Consider the following 18,061-nt stretch of genomic DNA (forward strand, 5'->3'; position numbering starts at 1 on the left):
GGGCACTGTAATTCACAAACCTGCAGAGTTATAAATGACAGCTATCGTCCAAAAATAGACTGAAGTAAGGCTGCCAAGAGGACTTGAAAGCGGGGCAGAATTGCAGGAAACCGATTTCAGGAGGTAGACTGGAATTGCATTGAAAGCATAGGAAAAGAGGCAGAACGTCCACAATGATGCACTTGGCCAAAAAGGGCGTATGCGTTTTTTCCTGAATACATTCAGGAAAAAACGCATACGCCCTTTTTGGCCAACCAAGCAAGCTTGCAAAGGAAATCTGCACTACAATGAAGTCTCACTTCCCCCCGGTCAAAAGGGCTATCTGAAAAAAGTGTAAAATCCAGAAAGGCAGGACAGGCCATGGAGAACTGGGAGCCTTGTTATGCTGAAGGGCGGGATGTAAATTGCCAACAAACACTCGGGAGAAGTGTATGGTGTTTCCTGAAACATCTAAAAAACAAAGCAAGAGAGCCTAGGGCACTTCCACTTATGGTCCTATAGCTTAGGGAATTTAAAATCAAAAAGACACAGCCACCCCAAAGTTTCGAATGGCTCTGTTTACAAGAACCTCGTTTACCGTACAAGTTCAACATCGCAGAAAGTGAAAAATGGATAAAAAAGTTGTGGTATTTACTTACAAAGCAATATCACTCAGCAATGAAATCTGTGTCATCAGGCCCTTAGCAGCACAATGAGTGGATTCAGGTATGATGATTCTAACTGAAATAAGTCACACAGAAACAGAAACATCATAAGATATCAGTAATACACGGAATGTAAATTTGGCTACACAGGAACTGAATTACAGAACAGAACAGGGTCTCAAATTTCGAAAACCAACTTATGCTTGCTTAAGGGGAAAGGTGAGTTGGGGTGCTGCATAAAACCAGAGATTGAAATGAGCACAGATAAAGTTCCTTAAGCCAAATATGGAATAGACAAGAGCTACTCCTTGCTCGAAGAAATGGACCCAACACCGCATATTAAACGCCTAAGAATGTACCTGACTAGTAAGTATCTTAAAACCTAGGGATTGCTATGTCTCCGAAAGAGAATCAAGCATGTGTACAGGGGCATAAACGCAGCAGTGATAGGATTAGAGAGGTTCAGTGAGCAAATGAAGACCCTTTGAAGTCATATTGCATGGTACCCATTCCACGGGTTTCAACTACCCAGGTTTTAGGTATTCTTCCTTCAGGTAAAACATGCATGTGGAACCCAGAGTATGATCAACCATGAAATCGGGAGACGTGTTCAAATATGTCTCAGTTTTCCTCCCCTGGTACTCGGGTGCAACATTCCTGACGCTTTACTAACACTCTCCCGACTTGGAGAGTCAGTCCCTTTAACCTCCTGTTTGGCCCAGTTTGCAATTTCTGCGGAAGATGAACAGGAATAGCGAGAACCAATGAGAGGCTAGCTGGAGGTGTCTGGACGGGCAAATTCAACTCTCATTTCCCACCAGGAAGAGGAATTAACCAAAAGCTCAGCATGCCGGGCCGGAACCAGATTAGGGCCTGAAGCCATCCTGCGGTGTTGCGGCCAGGTCACAAGAAAGCGAGTTGAAGAAAGGAGCTCAGGGGCACTGTAATTCACAAACCTGCAGAGTTATAAATGACAGCTATCGTCCAAAAATAGACTGAAGTAAGGCTGCCAAGAGGACTTGAAAGCGGGGCAGAATTGCAGGAAACCGATTTCAGGAGGTAGACTGGAATTGCACTGAAGGCATAGGAAAAGAGGCAGAACGTCCACAATGATGCACTTGGCCAAAAAGGGCGTATGCGTTTTTTCCTGAATATATTCAGGAAAAAACGCATACGCCCTTTTTGGCCAACCAAGCAAGCTTACAAAGGAAATCTGCACTACAATGAAGTCTCACTTCCCCCCTGTCAAAAGGGCCATCTGAAAAAAGGGTAAAATCCAGAAAGGCAGGACAGGCCATGGAGAACTGGGAGCCTTGTTATGCTGATGGGCGGGATGTAAATTGCCAACAGACACTCGGGAGAAGTGTATGGTGTTTCCTGAAACATCTAAAAAACAAAGCAACAGAGCCTAGGGCACTTCCACTTATGGTCCTATAGCTTAGGGAATTTAAAATCAAAAAGACAGCCACCCCAAAGTTTGGAATGGCTCTGTTTACAAGAACCTCGTTTACAGTACAAGTTCAACATCGCAGAAAGTGAAAAATGGATAAAGAAGTTGTGGTATTTACTTACAAAGCAATATCACTCAGCAATGAAATCTGTGTCATCAGGCCCTTAGCAGCACAATGAGTGGATTCAGGTATGATGATTCTAACTGAAATAAGTCACACAGAAAAAGAAACATCATAAGATATCAGTAATACACGGAATGGAAACTTGGCTACACAGGAACTGAATTACAGAACAGAACAGGGTCTCAAATTTAGAAAACCAACTTATGCTTGCTTAAGGGGAAAGGTGAGTTGGGGTGCTGCATAAAACCAGAGATTGAAATGAGCACAGATAAAGTTCCTTAAGCCAAATATGGAATAGACAAGAGCTACTCCTTGCTCAACGAAATGGACTCAAAACCCCATATTAAACGCCTAAGAATGTACCTGACTAGTAAGTATCTTAAAACCTATGGATTGCTATGTCTCCAAAAGAGAATCAAGCGTGTGTACAGGGGCATAAACGCAGCAGTGATAGGATTGGAGAGGTTCGGTGAGCAAATGAAGACCCTTTGAAGTCATATTGCATGGTACCCATTACAGGGGTCTCAACTCTCCAGGTTTAAGGTATTCTTCCTTCAGCTAAAACATGCATGTGGAACCCAGAGTATGATCAACCATGTGAACGGGAGACGTGTTCAAATATGTCTCAGTTTTCCTCCCCTGGTACTCGGGTGCAACATTCCAGACGCTTTACTAACACTCTCCCGACTTGGAGAGTCAGTCCCTTTAACCTCCTGTTTGGCCCAGTTTGCAATTTCTGCGGAAGATGAACAGGAATAGCGAGAACCAATGAGAGGCTAGCTGGAGGTGTCTGGACGGGCAAATTCAACTCTCATTTCCCACCAGGAAGAGGAATTAACCAAAAGCTCAGCATGCCGGGCCGGAACCAGATTAGGGCCTGAAGCCATCCTGCGGTGTTGCGGCCAGGTCACAAGAAAGCGAGTTGAAGAAAGGAGCTCAGGGGCACTGTAATTCACAAACCTGCAGAGTTATAAATGACAGCTATCGTCCAAAAATAGACTGAAGTAAGGCTGCCAAGAGGACTTGAAAGCGGGGCAGAATTGCAGGAAACCGATTTCAGGAGGTAGACTGGAATTGCATTGAAAGCATAGGAAAAGAGGCAGAACGTCCACAATGATGCACTTGGCCAAAAAGGGCGTATGCGTTTTTTCCTGAATACATTCAGGAAAAAACGCATACGCCCTTTTTGGCCAACCAAGCAAGCTTGCAAAGGAAATCTGCACTACAATGAAGTCTCACTTCCCCCCGGTCAAAAGGGCTATCTGAAAAAAGTGTAAAATCCAGAAAGGCAGGACAGGCCATGGAGAACTGGGAGCCTTGTTATGCTGAAGGGCGGGATGTAAATTGCCAACAAACACTCGGGAGAAGTGTATGGTGTTTCCTGAAACATCTAAAAAACAAAGCAAGAGAGCCTAGGGCACTTCCACTTATGGTCCTATAGCTTAGGGAATTTAAAATCAAAAAGACACAGCCACCCCAAAGTTTCGAATGGCTCTGTTTACAAGAACCTCGTTTACCGTACAAGTTCAACATCGCAGAAAGTGAAAAATGGATAAAAAAGTTGTGGTATTTACTTACAAAGCAATATCACTCAGCAATGAAATCTGTGTCATCAGGCCCTTAGCAGCACAATGAGTGGATTCAGGTATGATGATTCTAACTGAAATAAGTCACACAGAAACAGAAACATCATAAGATATCAGTAATACACGGAATGTAAATTTGGCTACACAGGAACTGAATTACAGAACAGAACAGGGTCTCAAATTTCGAAAACCAACTTATGCTTGCTTAAGGGGAAAGGTGAGTTGGGGTGCTGCATAAAACCAGAGATTGAAATGAGCACAGATAAAGTTCCTTAAGCCAAATATGGAATAGACAAGAGCTACTCCTTGCTCGAAGAAATGGACCCAACACCGCATATTAAACGCCTAAGAATGTACCTGACTAGTAAGTATCTTAAAACCTAGGGATTGCTATGTCTCCGAAAGAGAATCAAGCATGTGTACAGGGGCATAAACGCAGCAGTGATAGGATTAGAGAGGTTCAGTGAGCAAATGAAGACCCTTTGAAGTCATATTGCATGGTACCCATTCCACGGGTTTCAACTACCCAGGTTTTAGGTATTCTTCCTTCAGGTAAAACATGCATGTGGAACCCAGAGTATGATCAACCATGAAATCGGGAGACGTGTTCAAATATGTCTCAGTTTTCCTCCCCTGGTACTCGGGTGCAACATTCCTGACGCTTTACTAACACTCTCCCGACTTGGAGAGTCAGTCCCTTTAACCTCCTGTTTGGCCCAGTTTGCAATTTCTGCGGAAGATGAACAGGAATAGCGAGAACCAATGAGAGGCTAGCTGGAGGTGTCTGGACGGGCAAATTCAACTCTCATTTCCCACCAGGAAGAGGAATTAACCAAAAGCTCAGCATGCCGGGCCGGAACCAGATTAGGGCCTGAAGCCATCCTGCGGTGTTGCGGCCAGGTCACAAGAAAGCGAGTTGAAGAAAGGAGCTCAGGGGCACTGTAATTCACAAACCTGCAGAGTTATAAATGACAGCTATCGTCCAAAAATAGACTGAAGTAAGGCTGCCAAGAGGACTTGAAAGCGGGGCAGAATTGCAGGAAACCGATTTCAGGAGGTAGACTGGAATTGCACTGAAGGCATAGGAAAAGAGGCAGAACGTCCACAATGATGCACTTGGCCAAAAAGGGCGTATGCGTTTTTTCCTGAATATATTCAGGAAAAAACGCATACGCCCTTTTTGGCCAACCAAGCAAGCTTACAAAGGAAATCTGCACTACAATGAAGTCTCACTTCCCCCCTGTCAAAAGGGCCATCTGAAAAAAGGGTAAAATCCAGAAAGGCAGGACAGGCCATGGAGAACTGGGAGCCTTGTTATGCTGATGGGCGGGATGTAAATTGCCAACAGACACTCGGGAGAAGTGTATGGTGTTTCCTGAAACATCTAAAAAACAAAGCAACAGAGCCTAGGGCACTTCCACTTATGGTCCTATAGCTTAGGGAATTTAAAATCAAAAAGACAGCCACCCCAAAGTTTGGAATGGCTCTGTTTACAAGAACCTCGTTTACAGTACAAGTTCAACATCGCAGAAAGTGAAAAATGGATAAAGAAGTTGTGGTATTTACTTACAAAGCAATATCACTCAGCAATGAAATCTGTGTCATCAGGCCCTTAGCAGCACAATGAGTGGATTCAGGTATGATGATTCTAACTGAAATAAGTCACACAGAAAAAGAAACATCATAAGATATCAGTAATACACGGAATGGAAACTTGGCTACACAGGAACTGAATTACAGAACAGAACAGGGTCTCAAATTTAGAAAACCAACTTATGCTTGCTTAAGGGGAAAGGTGAGTTGGGGTGCTGCATAAAACCAGAGATTGAAATGAGCACAGATAAAGTTCCTTAAGCCAAATATGGAATAGACAAGAGCTACTCCTTGCTCAACGAAATGGACTCAAAACCCCATATTAAACGCCTAAGAATGTACCTGACTAGTAAGTATCTTAAAACCTATGGATTGCTATGTCTCCAAAAGAGAATCAAGCGTGTGTACAGGGGCATAAACGCAGCAGTGATAGGATTGGAGAGGTTCGGTGAGCAAATGAAGACCCTTTGAAGTCATATTGCATGGTACCCATTACAGGGGTCTCAACTCTCCAGGTTTAAGGTATTCTTCCTTCAGCTAAAACATGCATGTGGAACCCAGAGTATGATCAACCATGTGAACGGGAGACGTGTTCAAATATGTCTCAGTTTTCCTCCCCTGGTACTCGGGTGCAACATTCCAGACGCTTTACTAACACTCTCCCGACTTGGAGAGTCAGTCCCTTTAACCTCCTGTTTGGCCCAGTTTGCAATTTCTGCGGAAGATGAACAGGAATAGCGAGAACCAATGAGAGGCTAGCTGGAGGTGTCTGGACGGGCAAATTCAACTCTCATTTCCCACCAGGAAGAGGAATTAACCAAAGGCTCAGCATGCCGGGCCGGAACCAGATTAGGGCCTGAAGCCATCCTGCGGTGTTGCGGCCAGGTCACAAGAAAGCGAGTTGAAGAAAGGAGCTCAGGGGCACTGTAATTCACAAACCTGCAGAGTTATAAATGACAGCTATCGTCCAAAAATAGACTGAAGTAAGGCTGCCAAGAGGACTTGAAAGCGGGGCAGAATTGCAGGAAACCGATTTCAGGAGGTAGACTGGAATTGCATTGAAAGCATAGGAAAAGAGGCCGAACGTCCACAATCATGCACTTGGCCAAAAAGGGCGTATGCGTTTTTTCCTGAATATATTCAGGAAAAAACGCATACGCCCTTTTTGGCCAACCAAGCAAGCTTGCAAAGGAAATCTGCACTACAATGAAGTCTCACTTCCCCCCGGTCAAAAGGGCCATCTGAAAAAAGTGTAAAATCCAGAAAGGCAGGACAGGCCATGGAGAACTGGGAGCCTTGTTATGCTGATGGGCGGGATGTAAATTGGCAACAACCACTCGGGAGAAGTGTATGGTGTTTCCTGAAACATCAAAAATACAAAGCAACAGAACCTAGGGCACTTCCACTTATGGTCCTATAGCTTAGGGAAATTAAAATCAAAAAGACACAGCCACCCCAAAGTTTTGAACGGCTCTGTTTACAAGAACCTCGTTTACAGTACAAGTTCAACATCGCAGAAAGTGAAAAATGGATAAAGAAGTTGTGGTATTTACTTACAAAGCAATATCACTCAGCAATGAAATCTGTGTCACAAGGCCCTTAGCAGCACAATGAGTGGATTCAGGTATGATGATTCTAACTGAAATAAATCACACAGAAAAAGAAACATCATAAGATATCAGTAATACACGGAATGGAAACTTGGCTACACAGGAACTGAATTACAGAACAGAACAGGGTCTCAAATTTAGAAAACCAACTTATGCTTGCTTAAGGGGAAAGGTGAGTTGGGGTGCTGCATAAAACCAGAGATTGAAATGAGCACAGATAAAGTTCCTTAAGCCAAATATGGAATAGACAAGAGCTACTCCTTGCTCAACGAAATGGACTCAACACCCCATATTAAACGCCTAAGAATGTACCTGACTAGTAAGTATCTTAAAACCTATGGATTGCTATGTCTCCGAAAGAGAATCAAGCATGTGTACAGGGGCATAAACGCAGCAGTGATAGGATTGGAGAGGTTCGGGGAGCAAATGAAGACCCTTTGAAGTCATATTGCATGGTACCCATTACACGGGTCTCAACTCTCCAGGTTTAAGGTATTCTTCCTTCAGCTAAAACATGCATGTGGAACCCAGAGTATGATCAACCATGTGAACGGGAGACGTGTTCAAATATGTCTCAGTTTTCCTCCCCTGGTACTCGGGTGCAACATTCCAGACGCTTTACTAACACTCTCCCGACTTGGAGAGTCAGTCCCTTTAACCTCCTGTTTGGCCCAGTTTGCAATTTCTGCGGAAGATGAACAGGAATAGCGAGAACCAATGAGAGGCTAGCTGGAGGTGTCTGGACGGGCAAATTCAACTCTCATTTCCCACCAGGAAGAGGAATTAACCAAAGGCTCAGCATGCCGGGCCGGAACCAGATTAGGGCCTGAAGCCATCCTGCGGTGTTGCGGCCAGGTCACAAGAAAGCGAGTTGAAGAAAGGAGCTCAGGGGCACTGTAATTCACAAACCTGCAGAGTTATAAATGACAGCTATCGTCCAAAAATAGACTGAAGTAAGGCTGCCAAGAGGACTTGAAAACGGGGCAGAATTGCAGGAAACCGATTTCAGGAGGTAGACTGGAATTGCATTGAAAGCATAGGAAAAGAGGCAGAACGTCCACAATGATGCACTTGGCCAAAAAGGGCGTATGCGTTTTTTCCTGAATATATTCAGGAAAAAACGCATACGCCCTTTTTGGCCAACCAAGCAAGCTTGCAAAGGAAATCTGCACTACAATGAAGTCTCACTTCCCCCTGGTCAAAAGGGCCATCTGAAAAAAGTGTAAAATCCAGAAAGGCAGGACAGGCCATGGAGAACTGGGAGCCTTGTTATGCTGATGGGCGGGATGTAAATTGGCAACAACCACTCGGGAGAAGTGTATGGTGTTTCCTGAAACATCTAAAAAACAAAGCAACAGAGCCTAGGGCACTTCCACTTATGGTCCTATAGCTTAGGGAATTTAAAATCAAAAAGACACAGCCACCCCAAAGTTTGGAACGGCTCTGTTTACAAGAACCTCGTTTACAGTACAAGTTCAACATCGCAGAAAGTGAAAAATGGATAAAGAAGTTGTGGTATTTACTTAAAAAGCAATATCACTCAGCAATGAAATCTGTGTCATCAGGCCCTTAGCAGCACAATGAGTGGATTCAGGTATGATGATTCTAACTGAAATAAGTCACACAGAAAAAGAAACATCATAAGATATCAGTAATACACGGAATGTAAACTTGGCTACACAGGAACTGAATTACAGAACAGAACAGGGTCTCAAATTTCGAAAACCAACTTATGCTTGCTTAAGGGGAAAGGTGAGTTGGGGTGCTGCATAAAACCAGAGATTGAAATGAGCACAGATAAAGTTCCTTAAGCCAAATATGGAATAGACAAGAGCTACTCCTTGCTCGAAGAAATGGACCCAACACCGCATATTAAACGCCTAAGAATGTACCTGACTAGTAAGTATCTTAAAACCTAGGGATTGCTATGTCTCCGAAAGAGAATCAAGCATGTGTACAGGGGCATAAACGCAGCAGTGATAGGATTAGAGAGGTTCGGTGAGCAAATGAAGACCCTTTGAAGTCATATTGCATGGTACCCATTCCACGGGTTTCAACTACCCAGGTTTTAGGTATTCTTCCTTCAGGTAAAACATGCATGTGGAACCCAGAGTATGATCAACCATGAAATCGGGAGACGTGTTCAAATATGTCTCAGTTTTCCTCCCCTGGTACTCGGGTGCAACATTCCAGACGCTTTACTAACACTCTCCCCACTTGGAGAGTCAGTCCCTTTAACCTCCTGTTTGGCCCAGTTTGCAATTTCTGCGGAAGATGAACAGGAATAGCGAGAACCAATGAGAGGCTAGCTGGAGGTGTCTGGACGGGCAAATTCAACTCTCATTTCCCACCAGGAAGAGGAATTAACCAAAAGCTCAGCATGCCGGGCCGGAACCAGATTAGGGCCTGAAGCCATCCTGCGGTGTTGCGGCCAGGTCACAAGAAAGCGAGTTGAAGAAAGGAGCTCAGGGGCACTGTAATTCACAAACCTGCAGAGTTATAAATGACAGCTATCGTCCAAAAATAGACTGAAGTAAGGCTGCCAAGAGGACTTGAAAGCGGGGCAGAATTGCAGGAAACCGATTTCAGGAGGTAGACTGGAATTGCACTGAAGGCATAGGAAAAGAGGCAGAACGTCCACAATGATGCACTTGGCCAAAAAGGGCGTATGCGTTTTTTCCTGAATATATTCAGGAAAAAACGCATACGCCCTTTTTGGCCAACCAAGCAAGCTTACAAAGGAAATCTGCACTACAATGAAGTCTCACTTCCCCCCTGTCAAAAGGGCCATCTGAAAAAAGGGTAAAATCCAGAAAGGCAGGACAGGCCATGGAGAACTGGGAGCCTTGTTATGCTGATGGGCGGGATGTAAATTGGCAACAACCACTCGGGAGAAGTGTATGGTGTTTCCTGAAACATCTAAAATACAAAGCAACAGAACCTAGGGCACTTCCACTTATGGTCCTATAGCTTAGGGAAATTAAAATCAAAAAGACACAGCCACCCCAAAGTTTGGAACGGCTCTGTTTACAAGAACCTCGTTTACAGTACAAGTTCAACATCGCAGAAAGTGAAAAATGGATAAAGAAGTTGTGGTATTTACTTACAAAGCAATATCACTCAGCAATGAAATCTGTGTCATCAGGCCCTTAGCAGCACAATGAGTGGATTCAGGTATGATGATTCTAACTGAAATAAGTCACACAGAAAAAGAAACATCATAAGATATCAGTAATACACGGAATGGAAACTTGGCTACACAGGAACTGAATTACAGAACAGAACAGGGTCTCAAATTTAGAAAACCAACTTATGCTTGCTTAAGGGGAAAGGTGAGTTGGGGTGCTGCATAAAACCAGAGATTGAAATGAGCACAGATAAAGTTCCTTAAGCCAAATATGGAATAGACAAGAGCTACTCCTTGCTCAACGAAATGGACTCAACACCGCATATTAAACGCCTAAGAATGTACCTGACTAGTAAGTATCTTAAAACCTATGGATTGCTATGTCTCCGAAAGAGAATCAAGCATGTGTACAGGGGCATAAACGCAGCAGTGATAGGATTGGAGGGGTTCGGGGAGCAAATGAACACCCTTTGAAGTCATATTGCATGGTACCCATTCCACGGGTTTCAACTACCCAGGTTTAAGGTATTCTTCCTTCAGCTAAAACATGCATGTGGAACCTAGATTATGATCAACCATGTGAACGGGAGACGTGTTCAAATATGTCTCAGTTTTCCTCCCCTGGTACTCGGGTGCAACATTCCAGACGCTTTACTAACACTCTCCCCACTTGGAGAGTCAGTCCCTTTAACCTCCTGTTTGGCCCAGTTTGCAATTTCTGCGGAAGATGAACAGGAATAGCGAGAACCAATGAGAGGCTAGCTGGAGGTGTCTGGACGGGCAAATTCAACTCTCATTTCCCACCAGGAAGAGGAATTAACCAAAGGCTCAGCATGCCGGGCCGGAACCAGATTAGGGCCTGAAGCCATCCTGCGGTGTTGCGGCCAGGTCACAAGAAAGCGAGTTGAAGAAAGGAGCTCAGGGGCACTGTAATTCACAAACCTGCAGAGTTATAAATGACAGCTATCGTCCAAAAATAGACTGAAGTAAGGCTGCCAAGAGGACTTGAAAACGGGGCAGAATTGCAGGAAACCGATTTCAGGAGGTAGACTGGAATTGCATTGAAAGCATAGGAAAAGAGGCAGAACGTCCACAATGATGCACTTGGCCAAAAAGGGCGTATGCGTTTTTTCCTGAATATATTCAGGAAAAAACGCATACGCCCTTTTTGGCCAACCAAGCAAGCTTGCAAAGGAAATCTGCACTACAATGAAGTCTCACTTCCCCCCGGTCAAAAGGGCCATCTGAAAAAAGTGTAAAATCCAGAAAGGCAGGACAGGCCATGGAGAACTGGGAGCCTTGTTATGCTGATGGGCGGGATGTAAATTGCCAAGAACCACTCGGGAGAAGTGTATGGTGTTTCCTGAAACATCTAAAAAACAAAGCAACAGAGCCTAGGGCACTTCCACTTATGGTCCTATAGCTTAGGGAATTTAAAATCAAAAAGACACAGCCACCCCAAAGTTTGGAACGGCTCTGTTTACAAGAACCTCATTTACAGTACAAGTTCAACATCGCAGAAAGTGAAAAATGGATAAAGAAGTTGTGGTATTTACTTAAAAAGCAATATCACTCAGCAATGAAATCTGTGTCATCAGGCCCTTAGCAGCACAATGAGTGGATTCAGGTATGATGATTCTAACTGAAATAAGTCACACAGAAAAAGAAACATCATAAGATATCAGTAATACACGGAATGTAAACTTGGCTACACAGGAACTGAATTACAGAACAGAACAGGGTCTCAAATTTCAAAAACCAACTTATGCTTGCTTAAGGGGAAAGGTGAGTTGGGGTGCTGCATAAAACCAGAGATTGAAATGAGCACAGATAAAGTTCCTTAAGCCAAATATGGAATAGACAAGAGCTACTCCTTGCTCAACGAAATGGACTCAACACCGCATATTAAACGCCTAAGAATGTACCTGACTAGTAAGTATTTTAAAACCTATGGATTGCTATGTCTCCGAAAGAGAATCAAGCATGTGTACAGGGGCATAAACGCAGCAGTGATAGGATTGGAGAGGTTCGGTGAGCAAATGAAAACCCTTTGAAGTCATATTGCATGGTACCCATTCCACGGGTCTCAACTCTCCAAGTTTAAGGTATTGTTCCTTCAGCTAAAACATGCATGTGGAACCTAGATTATGATCAACCCCGTGATCGGGAGACGTGTTCAAATATGTCTCAGTTTTCGTACCCTGGTACTCGGGTTCAACATTCCAGACGCTTTACTAACACTCTCCCCACTTGGAGAGTCAGTCCCTTTAACCTCCTGTTTGGCCCAGTTTGCAAATTCTGTGGAAGATGAACAGGAATAGCGAGAACCAATGAGAGACTAGCTGGAGGTGTCTGGATGGGCAAATTTAACTCTCATTTCCCACCAGGAAGAGGAATTAACCAAAGGCTCAGCATGCCATGCCGGAACCAGATTAGGGCCTGTAGACATCCTGCGGTGTTGCGGCCACGTCACAAGAAAGCGAGTTGAAGAAAGGAGCTCAGGGGCACTGTAATTCACAAACCTGCAGAGTTATAAATGACAGCTATCGTCCAAAAATAGACTGAAGTAAGGCTGCCAAGAGGACTTGAAAGCGGGGCAGAATTGCAGGAAACCGATTTCAGGAGGTAGACTGGAATTGCATTAAAGGCATAGGAAAAGAGGCAGAACGTCCACAATGATGCACTTGGCCAAAAAGGGCGTATGCGTTTTTTCCTAAATATATTCAGGAAAAAACGCATACGCCCTTTTTGGCCAACCAAGCAAGCTTGCAAAGGAAATCTGCACTACAATGAAGTCTCACTTCCCCCCGGTCAAAAGGGCCATCTGAAAAAAGTGTAAAATCCAGAAAGGCAGGACAGGCCATGGAGAACTGGGAGCCTTGTTATGCTGATGGGCGGGATGTAAATTGCCAAGAACCACTTGGGAGAAGTGTATGGTGTTTCCTGAAACAACTAAAAAACAAAGCAACAGAACCTAGAGCACTTCCACTTATGGTCCTATAGCTTAGGGAAATTAAAATCAAAAAGACACAGCCACCCCAAAGTTTGGAACGGCTCTGTTTACAAGAACCTCGTTTACAGTACAAGTTCAACATCGCAGAAAGTGAAAAATGGATAAAGAAATTGTGGTATTTACTTACAAAGCAATATCACTCAGCAATGAAATCTGTGTCATCAGGCCCTTAGCAGCACAATGAGTGGATTCAGGTATGATGATTCTAACTGAAATAAGTCACACAGAAAAAGAAACATCATAAGATATCACTAATACATGGAATGTAAACTTGGCTACACAGGAACTGCATTCCAAAACAGAACAGGGTCTCAAATTTCGAAAACCAACTAATGCTTGCTTAAGGGGAAAGGTGAGTTGGGGTGCTGCATAAAACCAGAGATTGAAATGAGCACAGATAAAGTTCCTTAAGCCAAATATGGAATAGACAAGAGCTACTCCTTGCTCAACGAAATGGACTCAACACCGCATATTAAACGCCTAAGAATGTACCTGACTAGTAAGTATCTAAAAACCTATGGATTGCTATGTCTCCGAAAGAGAATCAAGCATGTGTACAGGGGCATAAACGCAGCAGTGATAGGATTGGAGGGGTTCGGTGAGCAAATGAACACCCTTTGAAGTCATATTGCATGGTACCCATTCCACGGGTTTCAACTACCCAGGTTTAAGGTATTCTTCCTTCAGCTAAAACATGCATGTGGAACCTAGATTATGATCAACCATGTGATCGGGAGACGTGTTCAAATATGTCTCAGTTTTCGTACCCTGGTACTCGGGTGCAACATTCCAGACGCTTTACTAACACTCTCCCCACTTGGAAAGTCAGCGCCTTTAACCTCCTGTTTGGCCCAGTTTGCAATTTCTGCGGAAGATGAACAGGAATAGTGAGAACCAATGAGAGGCTAGCTGGAGATGTCTGGACGGGCAAATTTAACTCTCATTTCCCACCAGGAAGAGGAAATAACCAAAGGCTCAGCGTGCCGTACCGGAACCAGATTAGGGCCTGAAGCCATCCTGCGGTGTTGCGGCCAGCTCAAAAGAAAGCGAGTTGAAGAAAGGAGCTCAGGGGCACTGTAATTCACAAACCTGCAGAGTTATAAATGACAGCTATCGTCCAAAAATATACTGAAGTAAGGCTGCCAAGAGGACTTGAAAGCGGGGCAGAATTGCAGGAAACCGATTTCAGGAGGTAGACTGGAATTGCATTGAAAGCATAGGAAAAGAGGCAGAACGTCCACAATGATGCACTTGGCCAAAAAGGGTGTATGCGTTTTTTCCTGAATATATTCAGGAAAAAACGCATACGCCCTTTTTGGCCAACCAAGCAAGCTTGCAAAGGAAATCTGCACTACAATGAAGTCTCACTTCCCCCGGTCAAAAGGGCCATCTGATAAAAGTGTAAAATCCAGAAAGGCAGGACAGGCCATGGAGAACTGGGAGCCTTGATATGCTGATGGGCGGGATGTAAATTGCAAACAACCACTTGGAAGAAGTGTATGGTGTTTCCTGAAACAACTAAAAAACAAAGCAACAGAACCTAGGGCACTTCCACTTATGGTCCTATAGCTTAGGGAAATTAAAATCAAAAAGACACAGCCACCCCAAAGTTTGGAACGGCTCTGTTTACAAGAACCTCGTTTACAGTACAAGTTCAACATCGCAGAAAGTGAAAAATGGATAAAGAAGTTGTGGTATTTACTTACAAAGCAATATCACTCAGCAATGAAATCTGTGTCATCAGGCCCTTAGCAGCACAATGAGTGGATTCAGGTATGATGATTCTAACTGAAATAAGTCACACAGAAAAAGAAACATCATAAGATATCAGTAATACACGGAATGGAAACTTGGCTACACAGGAACTGAATTACAGAACAGAACAGGGTCTCAAATTTAGAAAACCAACTTATGCTTGCTTAAGGGGAAGGGTGAGTTGGGGTGCTGTATAAAACCACAGATTGAAATGAGCACAGATAAAGTTCCTTAAGCCAAATATGGAATAGACAAGAGCTACTCCTTGCTCAACGAAATGGACTCAACACCCCATATTAAACGCCTAAGAATGTACCTGACTAGTAAGTATCTTAAAACCTATGGATTGCTATGTCTCCGAAAGAGAATCAAGCATGTGTACAGGGGCATAAACGCAGCAGTGATAGGATTGGAGAGGTTCGTGAGCAAATGAAGACCCTTTGAAGTCATATTGCATGGTACCCATTCCACGGGTTTCAACTACCCAGGTTTAAGGTATTCTTCCTTCAGCTAAAACATGCATGTGGAACCTAGAGTATGATCAACCATGTGATCGGGAGACGTGTTCAAATATGTCTCAGTTTTCGTACCCTGGTACTCGGGTGCAACTTTCCAGACGCTTTACTAACACTCTCCCGACTTGGAGAGTCAGTCCCTTTAACCTCCTGTTTGGCCCAGTTTGCAATTTCTGTGGAAGATGAACAGGAATAGCGAGAACCAATGAAAGAATAGCTGGAGGTGTCTGGATGGGCAAATTTAACTCTCATTTCCCATCAGGAAGAGGAATTAACCAAAGGCTCAGCGTGCCGTGCCAGAACCAGATTAGGGCCTGAAGACATCCTGCGGTGTTGCGGCCAGCTCAAAAGAAAGCGAGTTGAAGAAAGGAGCTCAGGGGCACTGTAATTCACAAACCTGCAGAGTTATAAATGACAGCTATCGTCCAAAAATATACTGAAGTAAGGCTGCCAAGAGGACTTGAAAGCGGGGCAGAATTGCAGGAAACTGATTTCAGGAGGTAGACTGGAATTGCATTGAAAGCATAGGAAAAGAGGCAGAACGTCCACAATGATGCACTTGGCCAAAAAGGACGTATGCGTTTTTTCCTGAATATATTCAGGAAAAAACGCATACACCCTTTTTGGCCAACCAAGCAAACTTGCAAAGGAAATCTGCACTACAATGAAGTCTCACTTCCCCCCGGTCAAAAGGGCCATCTGAAAAAAGTGTAAAATCCAGAAAGGCAGGACAGGCCATGGAGAACTGGGAGCCTTGTTATGCTGATGGGCGGGATGTAAATTGCCAACAGACACTCAGGAGAAGTGTATGGTGTTTCCCGAAACATCTAAAAAACAAAGCAACAGAGCCGAGGGCACTTGCGCTTATGGTCCTATAGCTTAGGGAAATTAAAATCAAAAAGACACAGCCACCCCAAAGTTTGGGACGCCTCCGTTTACAAGAACCTCGTTTACCGTACAAGTTCAATATCACAGAAAGTGAAAAATGGATAAACAACTTGTGGTACTTACGTACAATGCAGTATCACGCAGCAATGAAATCTATGTCATCAGGCCCGTAGCAGCATAATGAGTGGATTCAGGTATGATGATTCTAACTGAAATAAGTCACACAGAAAAAGAAACATCATAAGATATCACTAATACACGGAATGTAAACTTGGCTACACAGGAACTGCATTCCAAAACAGAACAGGGTCTCAAATTTCGAAAACCAACTTATGCTTGCTTAAGGGGAAAGGTGAGTTGGGGTGCTGCATAAAACCAGAGATTGAAATGAGCACAGATAAAGTTCCTTAAGCCAAATATGGAATAGACAAGAGCTACTCCTTGCTCAACGAAATGGACTCAACACCGCATATTAAACGCCTAAGAATGTACCTGACTAGTAAGTATCTAAAAACCTATGGATTGCTATGTCTCCGAAAGAGAATCAAGCATGTGTACAGGGGCATAAACGCAGCAGTGATAGGATTGGAGGGGTTCGGTGAGCAAATGAACACCCTTTGAAGTCATATTGCATGGTACCCATTCCACGGGTTTCAACTACCCAGGTTTAAGGTATTCTTCCTTCAGCTAAAACATGCATGTGGAACCTAGATTATGATCAACCATGTGATCGGGAGACGTGTTCAAATATGTCTCAGTTTTCGTACCCTGGTACTCGGGTGCAACATTCCAGACGCTTTACTAACACTCTCCCCACTTGGAAAGTCAGCGCCTTTAACCTCCTGTTTGGCCCAGTTTGCAATTTCTGCGGAAGATGAACAGGAATAGTGAGAACCAATGAGAGGCTAGCTGGAGATGTCTGGACGGGCAAATTTAACTCTCATTTCCCACCAGGAAGAGGAAATAACCAAAGGCTCAGCGTGCCGTACCGGAACCAGATTAGGGCCTGAAGCCATCCTGCGGTGTTGCGGCCAGCTCAAAAGAAAGCGAGTTGAAGAAAGGAGCTCAGGGGCACTGTAATTCACAAACCTGCAGAGTTATAAATGACAGCTATCGTCCAAAAATATACTGAAGTAAGGCTGCCAAGAGGACTTGAAAGCGGGGCAGAATTGCAGGAAACCGATTTCAGGAGGTAGACTGGAATTGCATTGAAAGCATAGGAAAAGAGGCAGAACGTCCACAATGATGCACTTGGCCAAAAAGGGTGTATGCGTTTTTTCCTGAATATATTCAGGAAAAAACGCATACGCCCTTTTTGGCCAACCAAGCAAGCTTGCAAAGGAAATCTGCACTACAATGAAGTCTCACTTCCCCCGGTCAAAAGGGCCATCTGATAAAAGTGTAAAATCCAGAAAGGCAGGACAGGCCATGGAGAACTGGGAGCCTTGATATGCTGATGGGCGGGATGTAAATTGCAAACAACCACTTGGAAGAAGTGTATGGTGTTTCCTGAAACAACTAAAAAACAAAGCAACAGAACCTAGGGCACTTCCACTTATGGTCCTATAGCTTAGGGAAATTAAAATCAAAAAGACACAGCCACCCCAAAGTTTGGAACGGCTCTGTTTACAAGAACCTCGTTTACAGTACAAGTTCAACATCGCAGAAAGTGAAAAATGGATAAAGAAGTTGTGGTATTTACTTACAAAGCAATATCACTCAGCAATGAAATCTGTGTCATCAGGCCCTTAGCAGC

The 18,061-nt window shown here is 43.9% G+C and overlaps 1 long non-coding RNA gene across 1 annotated transcript in view; it reads right to left on the reverse strand.

The window, feature by feature from the left end:
- LOC307181482 overlaps nucleotides 1-11,761 on the reverse strand; it is a 30,152-nt gene extending 18,391 nt beyond the window's left edge. Inside the window, exons 1-2 of the long non-coding RNA XR_013826873.1 lie at nucleotides 11,691-11,761; nucleotides 8,531-8,612 (exon numbers count right to left, since the gene is read on the reverse strand). This is a non-coding gene — a long non-coding RNA (uncharacterized lncRNA). The remainder of the gene's footprint in view (nucleotides 1-8,530; nucleotides 8,613-11,690) is intronic.
- Between the last annotated feature and the right edge of the window lie 6,300 nt (nucleotides 11,762-18,061).

This window comes from Stenella coeruleoalba (assembly GCF_951394435.1).
Source record: "Stenella coeruleoalba genome assembly, contig: scaffold_429, whole genome shotgun sequence".
NCBI classification, from domain to species: domain Eukaryota; kingdom Metazoa; phylum Chordata; class Mammalia; order Artiodactyla; family Delphinidae; genus Stenella; species Stenella coeruleoalba.